This window comes from Phyllobates terribilis, unplaced genomic scaffold, assembly GCF_046119375.1.
Source record: "Phyllobates terribilis strain yellow unplaced genomic scaffold, ASM4611937v1 Scaffold_434__1_contigs__length_1565206, whole genome shotgun sequence".
Classification (NCBI taxonomy): Eukaryota; Metazoa; Chordata; class Amphibia; order Anura; family Dendrobatidae; genus Phyllobates; species Phyllobates terribilis.
This window is the reverse complement of record NW_027363194.1, coordinates 436,193-457,080: the sequence shown is the minus strand read 5'-3', so window position 1 is coordinate 457,080 and position 20,888 is coordinate 436,193. Positions and strand designations below refer to the sequence as shown.

General features: G+C 43.9%; 7 non-coding genes and 6 pseudogenes across 7 annotated transcripts; all 13 read right to left on the bottom strand.

Moving 5' to 3' along the window:
- Positions 1 to 227: 227 nt before the first annotated feature.
- LOC141227955 (U2 spliceosomal RNA) lies at positions 228 to 319 on the bottom strand (annotated as a pseudogene).
- Positions 320 to 1,434: 1,115 nt separating this feature from the next.
- Positions 1,435 to 1,625, bottom strand: LOC141227988 (U2 spliceosomal RNA). The gene has a single exon (XR_012294916.1). It is a non-coding gene; the product is annotated as a U2 spliceosomal RNA (small nuclear RNA).
- A 1,118-nt stretch (positions 1,626 to 2,743) lies between these two features.
- LOC141227987 (U2 spliceosomal RNA) lies at positions 2,744 to 2,934 on the bottom strand. The gene has a single exon (XR_012294915.1). It is a non-coding gene; the product is annotated as a U2 spliceosomal RNA (small nuclear RNA).
- A 1,115-nt stretch (positions 2,935 to 4,049) lies between these two features.
- LOC141227903 (U2 spliceosomal RNA) lies at positions 4,050 to 4,230 on the bottom strand (annotated as a pseudogene).
- Positions 4,231 to 7,083: 2,853 nt separating this feature from the next.
- LOC141227918 (U2 spliceosomal RNA) lies at positions 7,084 to 7,264 on the bottom strand (annotated as a pseudogene).
- Positions 7,265 to 8,059: 795 nt separating this feature from the next.
- LOC141227953 (U2 spliceosomal RNA) lies at positions 8,060 to 8,151 on the bottom strand (annotated as a pseudogene).
- A 1,115-nt stretch (positions 8,152 to 9,266) lies between these two features.
- LOC141227902 (U2 spliceosomal RNA) lies at positions 9,267 to 9,447 on the bottom strand (annotated as a pseudogene).
- Positions 9,448 to 12,300: 2,853 nt separating this feature from the next.
- LOC141227884 (U2 spliceosomal RNA) lies at positions 12,301 to 12,491 on the bottom strand. Its single transcript, XR_012294853.1, has one exon. It is a non-coding gene; the product is annotated as a U2 spliceosomal RNA (small nuclear RNA).
- A 1,115-nt stretch (positions 12,492 to 13,606) lies between these two features.
- LOC141227901 (U2 spliceosomal RNA) lies at positions 13,607 to 13,787 on the bottom strand (annotated as a pseudogene).
- A 2,853-nt stretch (positions 13,788 to 16,640) lies between these two features.
- On the bottom strand, positions 16,641 to 16,831 carry LOC141227883 (U2 spliceosomal RNA). Its single transcript, XR_012294852.1, has one exon. It is a non-coding gene; the product is annotated as a U2 spliceosomal RNA (small nuclear RNA).
- A 1,115-nt stretch (positions 16,832 to 17,946) lies between these two features.
- On the bottom strand, positions 17,947 to 18,137 carry LOC141227877 (U2 spliceosomal RNA). The gene has a single exon (XR_012294847.1). It is a non-coding gene; the product is annotated as a U2 spliceosomal RNA (small nuclear RNA).
- A 1,115-nt stretch (positions 18,138 to 19,252) lies between these two features.
- On the bottom strand, positions 19,253 to 19,443 carry LOC141227985 (U2 spliceosomal RNA). Its single transcript, XR_012294913.1, has one exon. It is a non-coding gene; the product is annotated as a U2 spliceosomal RNA (small nuclear RNA).
- Positions 19,444 to 20,558: 1,115 nt separating this feature from the next.
- LOC141227882 (U2 spliceosomal RNA) lies at positions 20,559 to 20,749 on the bottom strand. The gene has a single exon (XR_012294851.1). It is a non-coding gene; the product is annotated as a U2 spliceosomal RNA (small nuclear RNA).
- Between the last annotated feature and the right edge of the window lie 139 nt (positions 20,750 to 20,888).

The window sequence follows — 20,888 nt, the reverse complement described above, 5'->3', positions numbered from 1 at the left end:
TGAAGAAAGAAATATTGAAGTGCTAGTGCAAATGTGCCATAAACTCAAGTGGGGTTCCCAATCCCAGTGAGTTAAGGCACCCCAGGGTCACCACTCCTGGGGCACTTCACACTTCGGGCTTTCGATCTTCCCCGGCCCAATGGCGTCGATCCTGGGGGGCCATGCTTTCCACCAGATGACTATATTAGCCACCTGGCGTACTAACAAGCGCCTAAACCCCAGTGTGCATAATGTATCAATCTACTAGGGCGGCCAACATCCAAAACCGCCTTTTCGAAAGATACTACACTTGATCTTAGCCAAAAGGCCGAGAAGCGATAACCAGAATTGGTTTCAAACTACGGAGCCACCCAAGGATCCTGAAAAGTCCATTTGTGGAGATGAGCTCCTGGACTCCCGTTAAGAAGACATGTTGTCAACCTCTAGATCCCTTACATGCCTGCACTTTTCGGCTTGCTGCTGCTGCAATCCACGCGTTTTAGATCTGCATAACTCCACCTCTTTAAACACAGCACCTTCACCCCCTGCTGTTCCCACCCGCCTCAACACCGTTGGAAGGGAGGAGAACCAATTAAGGCGGGGGGTGGGGTGGAACGAGCAGCTGTCTACCCTTAGCAGGAGGGCTCCTGATTACATACCTCTCCTGCTGCTGCTGCTGCTGGCTGTCCAGCAGCAGACTGAAGGTGGCTGCTGCTGTGCACAGGTATATAAAGGCTCAGAGCCTATTATGACACGCGCAGCCAGCGTTCCATTGCCACATTCCATCTACTGCAGGCAGGATACCTGGCTGGCTGAATGTCGCTGAGAAGCTCACAGAGACCGCCATAAGCAACAGTTTAACAGAATGCCACAGACTAATCAACCAAACTTTTTGGGTTGGGTTCTCTTTTATAGTCTGCAGGCATTAAATGAAAGAAGTCAGTGTTCCAGCAGAAGGAGACAACGTTTCAGAAAAGGCATTGTAGCAAACCAAAAAAGAAATTTTAAGCGCAGCAGAGTAACCAGCGCACATACCTGTTAGCTCAGGTGAGTTTAAAAGGCTGCTGTTGATAACAAGGGCATTTGCTAAATAGATGGTGTGTGTGCAACAATATACTGAAAGGTCAATTATATTGTGCAGCTTATCTCACCACCTGTAGTTATTTAGGTGAAAGCTCCAAAATGCTTGCCTAATATGTCTGTTTATCCAAAAGGAAGTAAAAAGGGAGAGCTAGAAAGATAGCATTGCATCACATTACATGGCAATGCAATGCACAGTTGCTGAAGTTGAACCAAAATGAGCTTGTAATCTGGCTTCTGCAACTTTGAACATGAAAAATCCAATGAGGAGAAGAAAAGCAAAGCCAAAGAGTCCATCCCAAAATCCGACAAACAAGCAAAATGAACAAAAAACATTGAATTCAATTCTTTCTGATTTTAGAAACTGCATTAAAGAAGGGGTGCACCGGTCCTGGAGATACTGCAATACCAGGTCAATGCGTGGAGTGGACAGAGCAAGCTCTTTTTCCATCTCCCTGTTCTAAAAATCCATTTAATATATGGTCCCCAGATAGGGGACGTATCAGATATTAAACTGATAAGAACAGATACTACACTTGATCTTAGCCAAAAGGCCGAGAAGCGATAACCAGAATTGGTTTCAAACTACGGAGCCACCCAAGGATCCTGAAAAGTCCATTTGTGGAGATGAGCTCCTGGACTCCCGTTAAGAAGACATGTTGTCAACCTCTAGATCCCTTACATGCCTGCACTTTTCGGCTTGCTGCTGCTGCAATCCACGCGTTTTAGATCTGCATAACTCCACCTCTTTAAACACAGCACCTTCACCCCCTGCTGTTCCCACCCGCCTCAACACCGTTGGAAGGGAGGAGAACCAATTAAGGCGGGGGGTGGGGTGGAACGAGCAGCTGTCTACCCTTAGCAGGAGGGCTCCTGATTACATACCTCTCCTGCTGCTGCTGCTGCTGCTGGCTGTCCAGCAGCAGACTGAAGGTGGCTGCTGCTGTGCACAGGTATATAAAGGCTCAGAGCCTATTATGACACGCGCAGCCAGCGTTCCATTGCCACATTCCATCTACTGCAGGCAGGATACCTGGCTGGCTGAATGTCGCTGAGAAGCTCACAGAGACCGCCATAAGCAACAGTTTAACAGAATGCCACAGACTAATCAACCAAACTTTTTGGGTTGGGTTCTCTTTTATAGTCTGCAGGCATTAAATGAAAGAAGTCAGTGTTCCAGCAGAAGGAGACAACGTTTCAGAAAAGGCATTGTAGCAAACCAAAAAAGAAATTTTAAGCGCAGCAGAGTAACCAGCGCACATACCTGTTAGCTCAGGTGAGTTTAAAAGGCTGCTGTTGATAACAAGGGCATTTGCTAAATAGATGGTGTGTGTGCAACAATATACTGAAAGGTCAATTATATTGTGCAGCTTATCTCACCACCTGTAGTTATTTAGGTGAAAGCTCCAAAATGCTTGCCTAATATGTCTGTTTATCCAAAAGGAAGTAAAAAGGGAGAGCTAGAAAGATAGCATTGCATCACATTACATGGCAATGCAATGCACAGTTGCTGAAGTTGAACCAAAATGAGCTTGTAATCTGGCTTCTGCAACTTTGAACATGAAAAATCCAATGAGGAGAAGAAAAGCAAAGCCAAAGAGTCCATCCCAAAATCCGACAAACAAGCAAAATGAACAAAAAACATTGAATTCAATTCTTTCTGATTTTAGAAACTGCATTAAAGAAGGGGTGCACCGGTCCTGGAGATACTGCAATACCAGGTCAATGCGTGGAGTGGACAGAGCAAGCTCTTTTTCCATCTCCCTGTTCTAAAAATCCATTTAATATATGGTCCCCAGATAGGGGACGTATCAGATATTAAACTGATAAGAACAGATACTACACTTGATCTTAGCCAAAAGGCCGAGAAGCGATAACCAGAATTGGTTTCAAACTACGGAGCCACCCAAGGATCCTGAAAAGTCCATTTGTGGAGATGAGCTCCTGGACTCCCGTTAAGAAGACATGTTGTCAACCTCTAGATCCCTTACATGCCTGCACTTTTCGGCTTGCTGCTGCTGCAATCCACGCGTTTTAGATCTGCATAACTCCACCTCTTTAAACACAGCACCTTCACCCCCTGCTGTTCCCACCCGCCTCAACACCGTTGGAAGGGAGGAGAACCAATTAAGGCGGGGGGTGGGGTGGAACGAGCAGCTGTCTACCCTTAGCAGGAGGGCTCCTGATTACATACCTCTCCTGCTGCTGCTGCTGCTGGCTGTCCAGCAGCAGACTGAAGGTGGCTGCTGCTGTGCACAGGTATATAAAGGCTCAGAGCCTATTATGACACGCGCAGCCAGCGTTCCATTGCCACATTCCATCTACTGCAGGCAGGATACCTGGCTGGCTGAATGTCGCTGAGAAGCTCACAGAGACCGCCATAAGCAACAGTTTAACAGAATGCCACAGACTAATCAACCAAACTTTTTGGGTTGGGTTCTCTTTTATAGTCTGCAGGCATTAAATGAAAGAAGTCAGTGTTCCAGCAGAAGGAGACAACGTTTCAGAAAAGGCATTGTAGCAAACCAAAAAAGAAATTTTAAGCGCAGCAGAGTAACCAGCGCACATACCTGTTAGCTCAGGTGAGTTTAAAAGGCTGCTGTTGATAACAAGGGCATTTGCTAAATAGATGGTGTGTGTGCAACAATATACTGAAAGGTCAATTATATTGTGCAGCTTATCTCACCACCTGTAGTTATTTAGGTGAAAGCTCCAAAATGCTTGCCTAATATGTCTGTTTATCCAAAAGGAAGTAAAAAGGGAGAGCTAGAAAGATAGCATTGCATCACATTACATGGCAATGCAATGCACAGTTGCTGAAGTTGAACCAAAATGAGCTTGTAATCTGGCTTCTGCAACTTTGAACATGAAAAATCCAATGAGGAGAAGAAAAGCAAAGCCAAAGAGTCCATCCCAAAATCCGACAAACAAGCAAAATGAACAAAAAACATTGAATTCAATTCTTTCTGATTTTAGAAACTGCATTAAAGAAGGGGTGCACCGGTCCTGGAGATACTGCAATACCAGGTCAATGCGTGGAGTGGACAGAGCAAGCTCTTTTTCCATCTCCCTGTTCTAAAAATCCATTTAATATATGGTCCCCAGATAGGGGACGTATCAGATATTAAACTGATAAGAACAGATTTTTTTTTTTTTTTTTTTAAAACCTATTCAGGTTAAAATTAAAGTCCACTCCACAGTCCTCTTCTCCCCAAAGGGAGACAAGACGTGGACTCCAACTTAAATCATCATCAGGTTTTGGTACTTTTAATGTCAGAAAAAAAAATTACAAAAATACAACAATACTTACAAAGAAAGAAATGTTTCAGAACCTGAATGGATACCAAAAAAATAAAAATTAAATTATAACTGTATTAACAACAGTAATAACATCAAGTAAAATACTTGTAACCATTATCAAAAGCATGAACCCCAACCCAACTCAGAACCTTAAGGGACAAATCTTCAACCCTTGATGCTGAAAAAACTTGTTTCGATACACCATCTGGTATTCTATATTTCACACAAAAAACATTTTTATCTCTTATTAGTTCTTTCCTAACATTCTCTATAAGATAGTCCAAACGTTTCTCATCATACAACTTACGGTACAACCGGTTAAAATATTCTGCATTCTTTATAAACATAGGTTGTTGAAAAACAACTATATTTTCTTCCATTGCCACCTCCACTTCCTGTTCCTTTCTCTTTTCTTGCTTTTTAACCTTACCACGGCCAGTTCCCTGACTTACACCTCCCATTTCACTCTCTACCCTATCCCCCCAATCTACTCTTGTTTTCTCCATCTCCCTCTGCACTCCTACAGGTTTGCTTTCTTTTCCCTTTACCACCAACACCTTTTCTACACTTTCCTCCTTTCTCTCTACCAAAACCTTTTTAACCACTACCTCCTTCTCTTTATTTCTTTTCCTCTTTGGGCAATTCTTAAAAACATGCGTATCTTCCTGACACAAGTTGCACTTCCTCCGATCTTTACAATCCTTTGACTCATGATCACCTTTTTTGCAAAAACCACATACACCACCCGAACAATTTTCCTTTCCATGCCCGTATTGACGACAAACTCGACAAAAAGTGGGTATACCACTGAAAAAAATATCACCATTTATATTACCCAACTTAAACCTAGCTGGGGGAAGCAACACAGTCCCCTGCTCATCTTCTTTGAAACGGACCAAAAATTTCCACTTCGAAGTCCAAAAACCAAATTCATTATAAATCTTCCCTTTTGGTGTTACTGACAAACAAAAAAACTCCAAAAATGTAAGAACATCCTCTTCGTCCACCAATGGAGAGTACATTTTAACAATGATCCATTTATCTCTAACGGGGAAGTGTGGCATTACACTTATCCCCTCCATTCTTTTATCCTGGCTTGCAGTCATTTTCCTTAGATATCCTTCAAAAAAAACTTTGTCAACAAAAACTATATCATAAACACCCCTCCTGGGGTAGTCCATTATCGCCAACACTTCTTCTGTCTTCAAACCAAAAAGATCCACAAGAACTTGACTCATCACATACCTAAAATCCTTTTGATCTCGAAAGTTCTCCTGAACAACCAAACGAATAGAATTCTGCACCTTAGCGAATTCAGGCACATGATCTTCCTCTCCTTCATGTGATGCTGCAGACATCTTCTTCACAAACAGGTTCTCCTCTTCTCAATAGAAACCTTCAACACCGAAGTGCCAGGTAGATGATCGCCTCCCGTTGCCCGGGGACTAATCCGACTCCCTAATAGCAGCAGGGAGGTGAAGCCCTGCTGAAAAACAGAGCGATCCCCCCAGGCCAAGGAGCCGGGTACCCCGAGCACCTCTCAGCCAAGACCAAGGCAGCAGCCGCTAGATCACTGCACTTGATCTTAGCCAAAAGGCCGAGAAGCGATAACCAGAATTGGTTTCAAACTACGGAGCCACCCAAGGATCCTGAAAAGTCCATTTGTGGAGATGAGCTCCTGGACTCCCGTTAAGAAGACATGTTGTCAACCTTTAGATCCCTTACATGCCTGCACTTTTCGGCTTGCTGCTGCTGCAATCCACGCGTTTTAGATCTGCATAACTCCACCTCTTTAAACACAGCACCTTCACCCCCTGCTGTTCCCACCCGCCTCAACACCGTTGGAAGGGAGGAGAACCAATTAAGGCGGGGGGTGGGGTGGAACGAGCAGCTGTCTACCCTTAGCAGGAGGGCTCCTGATTACATACCTCTCCTGCTGCTGCTGCTGCTGGCTGTCCAGCAGCAGACTGAAGGTGGCTGCTGCTGTGCACAGGTATATAAAGGCTCAGAGCCTATTATGACACGCGCAGCCAGCGTTCCATTGCCACATTCCATCTACTGCAGGCAGGATACCTGGCTGGCTGAATGTCGCTGAGAAGCTCACAGAGACCGCCATAAGCAACAGTTTAACAGAATGCCACAGACTAATCAACCAAACTTTTTGGGTTGGGTTCTCTTTTATAGTCTGCAGGCATTAAATGAAAGAAGTCAGTGTTCCAGCAGAAGGAGACAACGTTTCAGAAAAGGCATTGTAGCAAACCAAAAAAGAAATTTTAAGCGCAGCAGAGTAACCAGCGCACATACCTGTTAGCTCAGGTGAGTTTGAAAGGCTGCTGTTGATAACAAGGGCATTTGCTAAATAGATGGTGTGTGTGCAACAATATACTGAAAGGTCAATTATATTGTGCAGCTTATCTCACCACCTGTAGTTATTTAGGTGAAAGCTCCAAAATGCTTGCCTAATATGTCTGTTTATCCAAAAGGAAGTAAAAAGGGAGAGCTAGAAAGATAGCATTGCATCACATTACATGGCAATGCAATGCACAGTTGCTGAAGTTGAACCAAAATGAGCTTGTAATCTGGCTTCTGCAACTTTGAACATGAAAAATCCAATGAGGAGAAGAAAAGCAAAGCCAAAGAGTCCATCCCAAAATCCGACAAACAAGCAAAATGAACAAAAAACATTGAATTCAATTCTTTCTGATTTTAGAAACTGCATTAAAGAAGGGGTGCACCGGTCCTGGAGATACTGCAATACCAGGTCAATGCGTGGAGTGGACAGAGCAAGCTCTTTTTCCATCTCCCTGTTCTAAAAATCCATTTAATATATGGTCCCCAGATAGGGGACGTATCAGATATTAAACTGATAAGAACAGATTTTTTTTTTTCGAAAGCCCGAATTCGTGTACAAAACCCGAGTGCGCTTAAAAAAGTGACAAGTGCCACAAAAAAAGTGCACTAGGATGCTGGTCTTCTTGAAACCCTCTCCAAAAGGAGAAGGGTCCCCCAAATCATTCCCCGTCCCTCCGAGCCAGAAGGCCACAGCGAGGAACAGGGACAAATAGCCACCTCCAGCCGGAGCCAGAGGCGACCCAATCTTACCCCCAATACCTGCCCGAGTTCTCACCCGAGCAAGGCACTGGGAGCCAAAGACTGTGCTCCCCTCCCGGAAGAGGGGAGCCAACAACGCTCTCCTCCCGAAAGAGGAGAGCCAGGGGGGTTCAGGGGGGAGCGGAACCTGATGGCCACACACTCCCCCCCTAGACCTGCCAAGAGAGGAACCCGTAAGGGAACCGCATCCCGACAAAATCCTAGTAAGGACGTGGACACACGTGAAAAAGTGGACACACAGTGACAAAAAAAAAAATTAAATAAATCGTGAAGGTTTCACAGTATAATACTGCCCGGACCTTCGACCGGGAATTGAAAAATTCCCCATCCTAAGGCCAGAAGGCCCGGAATAAGGGTGTGTGTGAAGAAAGAAATATTGAAGTGCTAGTGCAAATGTGCCATAAACTCAAGTGGGGTTCCCAATCCCAGTGAGTTAAGGCACCCCAGGGTCACCACTCCTGGGGCACTTCACACTTCGGGCTTTCGATCTTCCCCGGCCCAATGGCGTCGATCCTGGGGGGCCATGCTTTCCACCAGATGACTATATTAGCCACCTGGCGTACTAACAAGCGCCTAAACCCCAGTGTGCATAATGTATCAATCTACTAGGGCGGCCAACATCCAAAACCGCCTTTTCGAAAGATACTACACTTGATCTTAGCCAAAAGGCCGAGAAGCGATAACCAGAATTGGTTTCAAACTACGGAGCCACCCAAGGATCCTGAAAAGTCCATTTGTGGAGATGAGCTCCTGGACTCCCGTTAAGAAGACATGTTGTCAACCTCTAGATCCCTTACATGCCTGCACTTTTCGGCTTGCTGCTGCTGCAATCCACGCGTTTTAGATCTGCATAACTCCACCTCTTTAAACACAGCACCTTCACCCCCTGCTGTTCCCACCCGCCTCAACACCGTTGGAAGGGAGGAGAACCAATTAAGGCGGGGGGTGGGGTGGAACGAGCAGCTGTCTACCCTTAGCAGGAGGGCTCCTGATTACATACCTCTCCTGCTGCTGCTGCTGCTGGCTGTCCAGCAGCAGACTGAAGGTGGCTGCTGCTGTGCACAGGTATATAAAGGCTCAGAGCCTATTATGACACGCGCAGCCAGCGTTCCATTGCCACATTCCATCTACTGCAGGCAGGATACCTGGCTGGCTGAATGTCGCTGAGAAGCTCACAGAGACCGCCATAAGCAACAGTTTAACAGAATGCCACAGACTAATCAACCAAACTTTTTGGGTTGGGTTCTCTTTTATAGTCTGCAGGCATTAAATGAAAGAAGTCAGTGTTCCAGCAGAAGGAGACAACGTTTCAGAAAAGGCATTGTAGCAAACCAAAAAAGAAATTTTAAGCGCAGCAGAGTAACCAGCGCACATACCTGTTAGCTCAGGTGAGTTTAAAAGGCTGCTGTTGATAACAAGGGCATTTGCTAAATAGATGGTGTGTGTGCAACAATATACTGAAAGGTCAATTATATTGTGCAGCTTATCTCACCACCTGTAGTTATTTAGGTGAAAGCTCCAAAATGCTTGCCTAATATGTCTGTTTATCCAAAAGGAAGTAAAAAGGGAGAGCTAGAAAGATAGCATTGCATCACATTACATGGCAATGCAATGCACGGTTGCTGAAGTTGAACCAAAATGAGCTTGTAATCTGGCTTCTGCAACTTTGAACATGAAAAATCCAATGAGGAGAAGAAAAGCAAAGCCAAAGAGTCCATCCCAAAATCCGACAAACAAGCAAAATGAACAAAAAACATTGAATTCAATTCTTTCTGATTTTAGAAACTGCATTAAAGAAGGGGTGCACCGGTCCTGGAGATACTGCAATACCAGGTCAATGCGTGGAGTGGACAGAGCAAGCTCTTTTTCCATCTCCCTGTTCTAAAAATCCATTTAATATATGGTCCCCAGATAGGGGACGTATCAGATATTAAACTGATAAGAACAGATTTTTTTTTTTTTTTTTTTAAAACCTATTCAGGTTAAAATTAAAGTCCACTCCACAGTCCTCTTCTCCCCAAAGGGAGACAAGACGTGGACTCCAACTTAAATCATCATCAGGTTTTGGTACTTTTAATGTCAGAAAAAAAAATTACAAAAATACAACAATACTTACAAAGAAAGAAATGTTTCAGAACCTGAATGGATACCAAAAAAATAAAAATTAAATTATAACTGTATTAACAACAGTAATAACATCAAGTAAAATACTTGTAACCATTATCAAAAGCATGAACCCCAACCCAACTCAGAACCTTAAGGGACAAATCTTCAACACTTGATGCTGAAAAAACTTGTTTCGATACACCATCTGGTATTCTATATTTCACACAAAAAACATTTTTATCTCTTATTAGTTCTTTCCTAACATTCTCTATAAGATAGTCCAAACGTTTCTCATCATACAACTTACGGTACAACCGGTTAAAATATTCTGCATTCTTTATAAACATAGGTTGTTGAAAAACAACTATATTTTCTTCCATTGCCACCTCCACTTCCTGTTCCTTTCTCTTTTCTTGCTTTTTAACCTTACCACGGCCAGTTCCCTGACTTACACCTCCCATTTCACTCTCTACCCTATCCCCCCAATCTACTCTTGTTTTCTCCATCTCCCTCTGCACTCCTACAGGTTTGCTTTCTTTTCCCTTTACCACCAACACCTTTTCTACACTTTCCTCCTTTCTCTCTACCAAAACCTTTTTAACCACTACCTCCTTCTCTTTATTTCTTTTCCTCTTTGGGCAATTCTTAAAAACATGCGTATCTTCCTGACACAAGTTGCACTTCCTCCGATCTTTACAATCCTTTGACTCATGATCACCTTTTTTGCAAAAACCACATACACCACCCGAACAATTTTCCTTTCCATGCCCGTATTGACGACAAACTCGACAAAAAGTGGGTATACCACTGAAAAAAATATCACCATTTATATTACCCAACTTAAACCTAGCTGGGGGAAGCAACACAGTCCCCTGCTCATCCTCTTTGAAACGGACCAAAAATTTCCACTTCGAAGTCCAAAAACCAAATTCATTATAAATCTTCCCTTTTGGTGTTACTGACAAACAAAAAAACTCCAAAAATGTAAGAACATCCTCTTCGTCCACCAATGGAGAGTACATTTTAACAATGATCCATTTATCTCTAACGGGGAAGTGTGGCATTACACTTATCCCCTCCATTCTTTTATCCTGGCTTGCAGTCATTTTCCTTAGATATCCTTCAAAAAAAACTTTGTCAACAAAAACTATATCATAAACACCCCTCCTGGGGTAGTCCATTATCGCCAACACTTCTTCTGTCTTCGAACCAAAAAGATCCACAAGAACTTGACTCATCACATACCTAAAATCCTTTTGATCTCGAAAGTTCTCCTGAACAACCAAACGAATAGAATTCTGCACCTTAGCGAATTCAGGCACATGATCTTCCTCTCCTTCATGTGATGCTGCAGACATCTTCTTCACAAACAGGTTCTCCTCTTCTCAATAGAAACCTTCAACACCGAAGTGCCAGGTAGATGATCGCCTCCCGTTGCCCGGGGACTAATCCGACTCCCTAATAGCAGCAGGGAGGTGAAGCCCTGCTGAAAAACAGAGCGATCCCCCCAGGCCAAGGAGCCGGGTACCCCGAGCACCTCTCAGCCAAGACCAAGGCAGCAGCCGCTAGATCACTGCACTTGATCTTAGCCAAAAGGCCGAGAAGCGATAACCAGAATTGGTTTCAAACTACGGAGCCACCCAAGGATCCTGAAAAGTCCATTTGTGGAGATGAGCTCCTGGACTCCCGTTAAGAAGACATGTTGTCAACCTCTAGATCCCTTACATGCCTGCACTTTTCGGCTTGCTGCTGCTGCAATCCACGCGTTTTAGATCTGCATAACTCCACCTCTTTAAACACAGCACCTTCACCCCCTGCTGTTCCCACCCGCCTCAACACCGTTGGAAGGGAGGAGAACCAATTAAGGCGGGGGGTGGGGTGGAACGAGCAGCTGTCTACCCTTAGCAGGAGGGCTCCTGATTACATACCTCTCCTGCTGCTGCTGCTGCTGGCTGTCCAGCAGCAGACTGAAGGTGGCTGCTGCTGTGCACAGGTATATAAAGGCTCAGAGCCTATTATGACACGCGCAGCCAGCGTTCCATTGCCACATTCCATCTACTGCAGGCAGGATACCTGGCTGGCTGAATGTCGCTGAGAAGCTCACAGAGACCGCCATAAGCAACAGTTTAACAGAATGCCACAGACTAATCAACCAAACTTTTTGGGTTGGGTTCTCTTTTATAGTCTGCAGGCATTAAATGAAAGAAGTCAGTGTTCCAGCAGAAGGAGACAACGTTTCAGAAAAGGCATTGTAGCAAACCAAAAAAGAAATTTTAAGCGCAGCAGAGTAACCAGCGCACATACCTGTTAGCTCAGGTGAGTTTAAAAGGCTGCTGTTGATTACAAGGGCATTTGCTAAATAGATGGTGTGTGTGCAACAATATACTGAAAGGTCAATTATATTGTGCAGCTTATCTCATCACCTGTAGTTATTTAGGTGAAAGCTCCAAAATGCTTGCCTAATATGTCTGTTTATCCAAAAGGAAGTAAAAAGGGAGAGCTAGAAAGATAGCATTGCATCACATTACATGGCAATGCAATGCACAGTTGCTGAAGTTGAACCAAAATGAGCTTGTAATCTGGCTTCTGCAACTTTGAACATGAAAAATCCAATGAGGAGAAGAAAAGCAAAGCCAAAGAGTCCATCCCAAAATCCGACAAACAAGCAAAATGAACAAAAAACATTGAATTCAATTCTTTCTGATTTTAGAAACTGCATTAAAGAAGGGGTGCACCGGTCCTGGAGATACTGCAATACCAGGTCAATGCGTGGAGTGGACAGAGCAAGCTCTTTTTCCATCTCCCTGTTCTAAAAATCCATTTAATATATGGTCCCCAGATAGGGGACGTATAAGATATTAAACTGATAAGAACAGATACTACACTTGATCTTAGCCAAAAGGCCGAGAAGCGATAACCAGAATTGGTTTCAAACTACGGAGCCACCCAAGGATCCTGAAAAGTCCATTTGTGGAGATGAGCTCCTGGACTCCCGTTAAGAAGACATGTTGTCAACCTCTAGATCCCTTACATGCCTGCACTTTTCGGCTTGCTGCTGCTGCAATCCACGCGTTTTAGATCTGCATAACTCCACCTCTTTAAACACAGCACCTTCACCCCCTGCTGTTCCCACCCGCCTCAACACCGTTGGAAGGGAGGAGAACCAATTAAGGCGGGGGGTGGGGTGGAACGAGCAGCTGTCTACCCTTAGCAGGAGGGCTCCTGATTACATACCTCTCCTGCTGCTGCTGCTGCTGGCTGTCCAGCAGCAGACTGAAGGTGGCTGCTGCTGTGCACAGGTATATAAAGGCTCAGAGCCTATTATGACACGCGCAGCCAGCGTTCCATTGCCACATTCCATCTACTGCAGGCAGGATACCTGGCTGGCTGAATGTCGCTGAGAAGCTCACAGAGACCGCCATAAGCAACAGTTTAACAGAATGCCACAGACTAATCAACCAAACTTTTTGGGTTGGGTTCTCTTTTATAGTCTGCAGGCATTAAATGAAAGAAGTCAGTGTTCCAGCAGAAGGAGACAACGTTTCAGAAAAGGCATTGTAGCAAACCAAAAAAGAAATTTTAAGCGCAGCAGAGTAACCAGCGCACATACCTGTTAGCTCAGGTGAGTTTAAAAGGCTGCTGTTGATAACAAGGGCATTTGCTAAATAGATGGTGTGTGTGCAACAATATACTGAAAGGTCAATTATATTGTGCAGCTTATCTCACCACCTGTAGTTATTTAGGTGAAAGCTCCAAAATGCTTGCCTAATATGTCTGTTTATCCAAAAGGAAGTAAAAAGGGAGAGCTAGAAAGATAGCATTGCATCACATTACATGGCAATGCAATGCACAGTTGCTGAAGTTGAACCAAAATGAGCTTGTAATCTGGCTTCTGCAACTTTGAACATGAAAAATCCAATGAGGAGAAGAAAAGCAAAGCCAAAGAGTCCATCCCAAAATCCGACAAACAAGCAAAATGAACAAAAAACATTGAATTCAATTCTTTCTGATTTTAGAAACTGCATTAAAGAAGGGGTGCACCGGTCCTGGAGATACTGCAATACCAGGTCAATGCGTGGAGTGGACAGAGCAAGCTCTTTTTCCATCTCCCTGTTCTAAAAATCCATTTAATATATGGTCCCCAGATAGGGGACGTATCAGATATTAAACTGATAAGAACAGATTTTTTTTTTTTTTTTTTTAAAACCTATTCAGGTTAAAATTAAAGTCCACTCCACAGTCCTCTTCTCCCCAAAGGGAGACAAGACGTGGACTCCAACTTAAATCATCATCAGGTTTTGGTACTTTTAATGTCAGAAAAAAAAATTACAAAAATACAACAATACTTACAAAGAAAGAAATGTTTCAGAACCTGAATGGATACCAAAAAAATAAAAATTAAATTATAACTGTATTAACAACAGTAATAACATCAAGTAAAATACTTGTAACCATTATCAAAAGCATGAACCCCAACCCAACTCAGAACCTTAAGGGACAAATCTTCAACCCTTGATGCTGAAAAAACTTGTTTCGATACACCATCTGGTATTCTATATTTCACACAAAAAACATTTTTATCTCTTATTAGTTCTTTCCTAACATGCTCTATAAGATAGTCCAAACGTTTCTCATCATACAACTTACGGTACAACCGGTTAAAATATTCTGCATTCTTTATAAACATAGGTTGTTGAAAAACAACTATATTTTCTTCCATTGCCACCTCCACTTCCTGTTCCTTTCTCTTTTGTTGCTTTTTAACCTTACCACGGCCAGTTCCCTGACTTACACCTCCCATTTCACTCTCTACCCTATCCCCCCAATCTACTCTTGTTTTCTCCATCTCCCTCTGCACTCCTACAGGTTTGCTTTCTTTTCCCTTTACCACCAACACCTTTTCTACACTTTCCTCCTTTCTCTCTACCAAAACCTTTTTAACCACTACCTCCTTCTCTTTATTTCTTTTCCTCTTTGGGCAATTCTTAAAAACATGCGTATCTTCCTGACACAAGTTGCACTTCCTCCGATCTTTACAATCCTTTGACTCATGATCACCTTTTTTGCAAAAACCACATACACCACCCGAACAATTTTCCTTTCCATGCCCGTATTGACGACAAACTCGACAAAAAGTGGGTATACCACTGAAAAAAATATCACCATTTATATTACCCAACTTAAACCTAGCTGGGGGAAGCAACACAGTCCCCTGCTCATCTTCTTTGAAACGGACCAAAAATTTCCACTTCGAAGTCCAAAAACCAAATTCATTATAAATCTTCCCTTTTGGTGTTACTGACAAGCAAAAAAACTCCAAAAATGTAAGAACATCCTCTTCGTCCACCAATGGAGAGTACATTTTAACAATGATCCATTTATCTCTAACGGGGAAGTGTGGCATTACACTTATCCCCTCCATTCTTTTATCCTGGCTTGCAGTCATTTTCCTTAGATATCCTTCAAAAAAAACTTTGTCAACAAAAACTATATCATAAACACCCCTCCTGGGGTAGTCCATTATCGCCAACACTTCTTCTGTCTTCAAACCAAAAAGATCCACAAGAACTTGACTCATCACATACCTAAAATCCTTTTGATCTCGAAAGTTCTCCTGAACAACCAAACGAATAGAATTCTGCACCTTAGCGAATTCAGGCACATGATCTTCCTCTCCTTCATGTGATGCTGCAGACATCTTCTTCACAAACAGGTTCTCCTCTTCTCAATAGAAACCTTCAACACCGAAGTGCCAGGTAGATGATCGCCTCCCGTTGCCCGGGGACTAATCCGACTCCCTAATAGCAGCAGGGAGGTGAAGCCCTGCTGAAAAACAGAGCGATCCCCCCAGGCCAAGGAGCCGGGTACCCCGAGCACCTCTCAGCCAAGACCAAGGCAGCAGCCGCTAGATCACTGCACTTGATCTTAGCCAAAAGGCCGAGAAGCGATAACCAGAATTGGTTTCAAACTACGGAGCCACCCAAGGATCCTGAAAAGTCCATTTGTGGAGATGAGCTCCTGGACTCCCGTTAAGAAGACATGTTGTCAACCTCTAGATCCCTTACATGCCTGCACTTTTCGGCTTGCTGCTGCTGCAATCCACGCGTTTTAGATCTGCATAACTCCACCTCTTTAAACACAGCACCTTCACCCCCTGCTGTTCCCACCCGCCTCAACACCGTTGGAAGGGAGGAGAACCAATTAAGGCGGGGGGTGGGGTGGAACGAGCAGCTGTCTACCCTTAGCAGGAGGGCTCCTGATTACATACCTCTCCTGCTGCTGCTGCTGCTGGCTGTCCAGCAGCAGACTGAAGGTGGCTGCTGCTGTGCACAGGTATATAAAGGCTCAGAGCCTATTATGACACGCGCAGCCAGCGTTCCATTGCCACATTCCATCTACTGCAGGCAGGATACCTGGCTGGCTGAATGTCGCTGAGAAGCTCACAGAGACCGCCATAAGCAACAGTTTAACAGAATGCCACAGACTAATCAACCAAACTTTTTGGGTTGGGTTCTCTTTTATAGTCTGCAGGCATTAAATGAAAGAAGTCAGTGTTCCAGCAGAAGAAGACAACGTTTCAGAAAAGGCATTGTAGCAAACCAAAAAAGAAATTTTAAGCGCAGCAGAGTAACCAGCACACATACCTGTTAGCTCAGGTGAGTTTAAAAGGCTGCTGTTGATAACAAGGGCATTTGCTAAATAGATGGTGTGTGTGCAACAATATACTGAAAGGTCAATTATATTGTGCAGCTTATCTCACCACCTGTAGTTATTTAGGTGAAAGCTCCAAAATGCTTGCCTAATATGTCTGTTTATCCAAAAGGAAGTAAAAAGGGAGAGCTAGAAAGATAGCATTGCATCACATTACATGGCAATGCAATGCACAGTTGCTGAAGTTGAACCAAAATGAGCTTGTAATCTGGCTTCTGCAACTTTGAACATGAAAAATCCAATGAGGAGAAGAAAAGCAAAGCCAAAGAGTCCATCCCAAAATCCGACAAACAAGCAAAATGAACAAAAAACATTGAATTCAATTCTTTCTGATTTTAGAAACTGCATTAAAGAAGGGGTGCACCGGTCCTGGAGATACTGCAATACCAGGTCAATGCGTGGAGTGGACATAGCAAGCTCTTTTTCCATCTCCCTGTTCTAAAAATCCATTTAATATATGGTCCCCAGATAGGGGACGTATCAGATATTAAACTGATAAGAACAGATACTACACTTGATCTTAGCCAAAAGGCCGAGAAGCGATAACCAGAATTGGTTTCAAACTACGGAGCCACCCAAGGATCCTGAAAAGTCCATTTGTGGAGATGAGCTCCTGGACTCCCGTTAAGAAGACATGTTGTCAACCTCTAGATCCCTTACATGCCTGCACTTTTCGGCTTGCTGCTGCTGCAATCCACGCGTTTTAGATCTGCATAACTCCACCTCTTTAAACACAGCACCTTCACCCCCTGCTGTTCCCACCCGCCTCAACACCGTTGGAAGGGAGGAGAACCAATTAAGGCGGGGGGTGGGGTGGAACGAGCAGCTGTCTACCCTTAGCAGGAGGGCTCCTGATTACATACCTCTCCTGCTGCTGCTGCTGCTGGCTGTCCAGCAGCAGACTGAAGGTGGCTGCTGCTGTGCACAGGTATATAAAGGCTCAGAGCCTATTATGACACGCGCAGCCAGCGTTCCATTGCCACATTCCATCTACTGCAGGCAGGATACCTGGCTGGCTGAATGTCGCTGAGAAGCTCACAGAGACCGCCATAAGCAACAGTTTAACAGAATGCCACAGACTAATCAACCAAACTTTTTGGGTTGGGTTCTCTTTTATAGTCTGCAGGCATTAAATGAAAGAAGTCAGTGTTCCAGCAGAAGGAGACAACGTTTCAGAAAAGGCATTGTAGCAAACCAAAAAAGAAATTTTAAGCGCAGCAGAGTAACCAGCGCACATACCTGTTAGCTCAGGTGAGTTTAAAAGGCTGCTGTTGATAACAAGGGCATTTGCTAAATAGATGGTGTGTGTGCAACAATATACTGAAAGGTCAATTATATTGTGCAGCTTATCTCACCACCTGTAGTTATTTAGGTGAAAGCTCCAAAATGCTTGCCTAATATGTCTGTTTATCCAAAAGGAAGTAAAAAGGGAGAGCTAGAAAGATAGCATTGCATCACATTACATGGCAATGCAATGCACAGTTGCTGAAGTTGAACCAAAATGAGCTTGTAATCTGGCTTCTGCAACTTTGAACATGAAAAATCCAATGAGGAGAAGAAAAGCAAAGCCAAAGAGTCCATCCCAAAATCCGACAAACAAGCAAAATGAACAAAAAACATTGAATTCAATTCTTTCTGATTTTAGAAACTGCATTAAAGAAGGCGTGCACCGGTCCTGGAGATACTGCAATACCAGGTCAATGCGTGGAGTGGACAGAGCAAGCTCTTTTTCCATCTCCCTGTTCTAAAAATCCATTTAATATATGGTCCCCAGATAGGGGACGTATCAGATATTAAACTGATAAGAACAGATACTACACTTGATCTTAGCCAAAAGGCCGAGAAGCGATAACCAGAATTGGTTTCAAACTACGGAGCCACCCAAGGATCCTGAAAAGTCCATTTGTGGAGATGAGCTCCTGGACTCCCGTTAAGAAGACATGTTGTCAACCTCTAGATCCCTTACATGCCTGCACTTTTCGGCTTGCTGCTGCTGCAATCCACGCGTTTTAGATCTGCATAACTCCACCTCTTTAAACACAGCACCTTCACCCCCTGCTGTTCCCACCCGCCTCAACACCGTTGGAAGGGAGGAGAACCAATTAAGGCGGGGGGTGGGGTGGAACGAGCAGCTGTCTACCCTTAGCAGGAGGGCTCCTGATTACATACCTCTCCTGCTGCTGCTGCTGCTGGCTGTCCAGCAGCAGACTGAAGGTGGCTGCTGCTGTGCACAGGTATATAAAGGCTCAGAGCCTATTATGACACGCGCAGCCAGCGTTCCATTGCCACATTCCATCTACTGCAGGCAGGATACCTGGCTGGCTGAATGTCGCTGAGAAGCTCACAGAGACCGCCATAAGCAACAGTTTAACAGAATGCCACAGACTAATCAACCAAACTTTTTGGGTTGGGTTCTCTTTTATAGTCTGCAGGCATTAAATGAAAGAAGTCAGTGTTCCAGCAGAAGGAGACAACGTTTCAGAAAAGGCATTGTAGCAAACCAAAAAAGAAATTTTAAGCGCAGCAGAGTAACCAGCGCACATACCTGTTAGCTCAGGTGAGTTTAAAAGGCTGCTGTTGATAACAAGGGCATTTGCTAAATAGATGGTGTGTGTGCAACAATATACTGAAAGGTCAATTATATTGTGCAGCTTATCTCACCACCTGTAGTTATTTAGGTGAAAGCTCCAAAATGCTTGCCTAATATGTCTGTTTATCCAAAAGGAAGTAAAAAGGGAGAGCTAGAAAGATAGCATTGCATCACATTACATGGCAATGCAATGCACAGTTGCTGAAGTTGAACCAAAATGAGCTTGTAATCTGGCTTCTGCAACTTTGAACATGAAAAATCCAATGAGGAGAAGAAAAGCAAAGCCAAAGAGTCCATCCCAAAATCCGACAAACAAGCAAAATGAACAAAAAACATTGAATTCAATTCTTTCTGATTTTAGAAACTGCATTAAAGAAGGGGTGCACCGGTCCTGGAGATACTGCAATACCAGGTCAATGCGTGGAGTGGACAGAGCAAGCTCTTTTTCCATCTCCCTGTTCTAAAAATCCATTTAATATATGGTCCCCAGATAGGGGACGTATCAGATATTAAACTGATAAGAACAGATACTACACTTGATCTTAGCCAAAAGGCCGAGAAGCGATAACCAGAATTGGTTTCAAACTACGGAGCCACCCAAGGATCCTGAAAAGTCCATTTGTGGAGATGAGCTCCTGGACTCCCGTTAAGAAGACATGTTGTCAACCTCTAGATCCCTTACATGCCTGCACTTTTCGGCTTGCTGCTGCTGCAATCCACGCGTTTTAGATCTGCATAACTCCACCTCTTTAAACACAGCACCTTCACCCCCTGCTGTTCCCACCCGCCTCAACACCGTTGGAAGGGAGGAGAACCAATTAAGGCGGGGGGTGGGGTGGAACGAGCAGCTGTCTACCCTTAGCAGGAGGGCTCCTGATTACATACCTCTCCTGCTGCTGCTGCTGCTGGCTGTCCAGCAGCAGACTGAAGGTGGCTGCTGCTGTGCACAGGTATATAAAGGCTCAGAGCCTATTATGACACGCGCAGCCAGCGTTCCATTGCCACATTCCATCTACTGCAGGCAGGATACCTGGCTGGCTGAATGTCGCTGAGAAGCTCACAGAGACCGCCATAAGCAACAGTTTAACAGAATGCCACAGACTAATCAACCAAACTTTTTGGGTTGGGTTCTCTTTTATAGTCTGCAGGCATTAAATGAAAGAAGTCAGTGTTCCAGCAGAAGGAGACAACGTTTCAGAAAAGGCATTGTAGCAAACCAAAAAAGAAATTTTAAGCGCAGCAGAGTAACCAGCGCACATACCTGTTAGCTCAGGTGAGTTTAAAAGGCTGCTGTTGATAACAAGGGCATTTGCTAAATAGATGGTGTGTGTGCAACAATATACTGAAAGGTCAATTATATTGTGCAGCTTATCTCACCACCTGTAGTTATTTAGGTGAAAGCTCCAAAATGCTTGCCTAATATGTCTGTTTATCCAAAAGGAAGTAAAAAGGGAGAGCTAGAAAGATAGCATTGCATCACATTACATGGCAATGCAATGCACAGTTGCTGAAGTTGAACCAAAATGAGCTTGTAATCTGGCTTCTGCAACTTTGAACATGAAAAATCCAATGAGGAGAAGAAAAGCAAAGCCAAAGAGTCCATCCCAAAATCCGACAAACAAGCAAAATGAACAAAAAACATTGAATTCAATTCTTTCTGATTTTAGAAACTGCATTAAAGAAGGGGTGCACCGGTCCTGGAGATACTGCAATACCAGGTCAATGAGTGGAGTGGACAGAGCAAGCTCTTTTTCCATCTCCCTGTTCTAAAAATCCATTTAATATATGGTCCCCAGATAGGGGACGTATCAGATATTAAACTGATAAGAACAGATACTACACTTGATCTTAGCCAAAAGGCCGAGAAGCGATAACCAGAATTGGTTTCAAACTACGGAGCCACCCAAGGATCCTGAAAAGTCCATTTGTGGAGATGAGCTCCTGGACTCCCGTTAAGAAGACATGTTGTCAACCTCTAGATCCCTTACATGCCTGCACTTTTTGGCTTGCT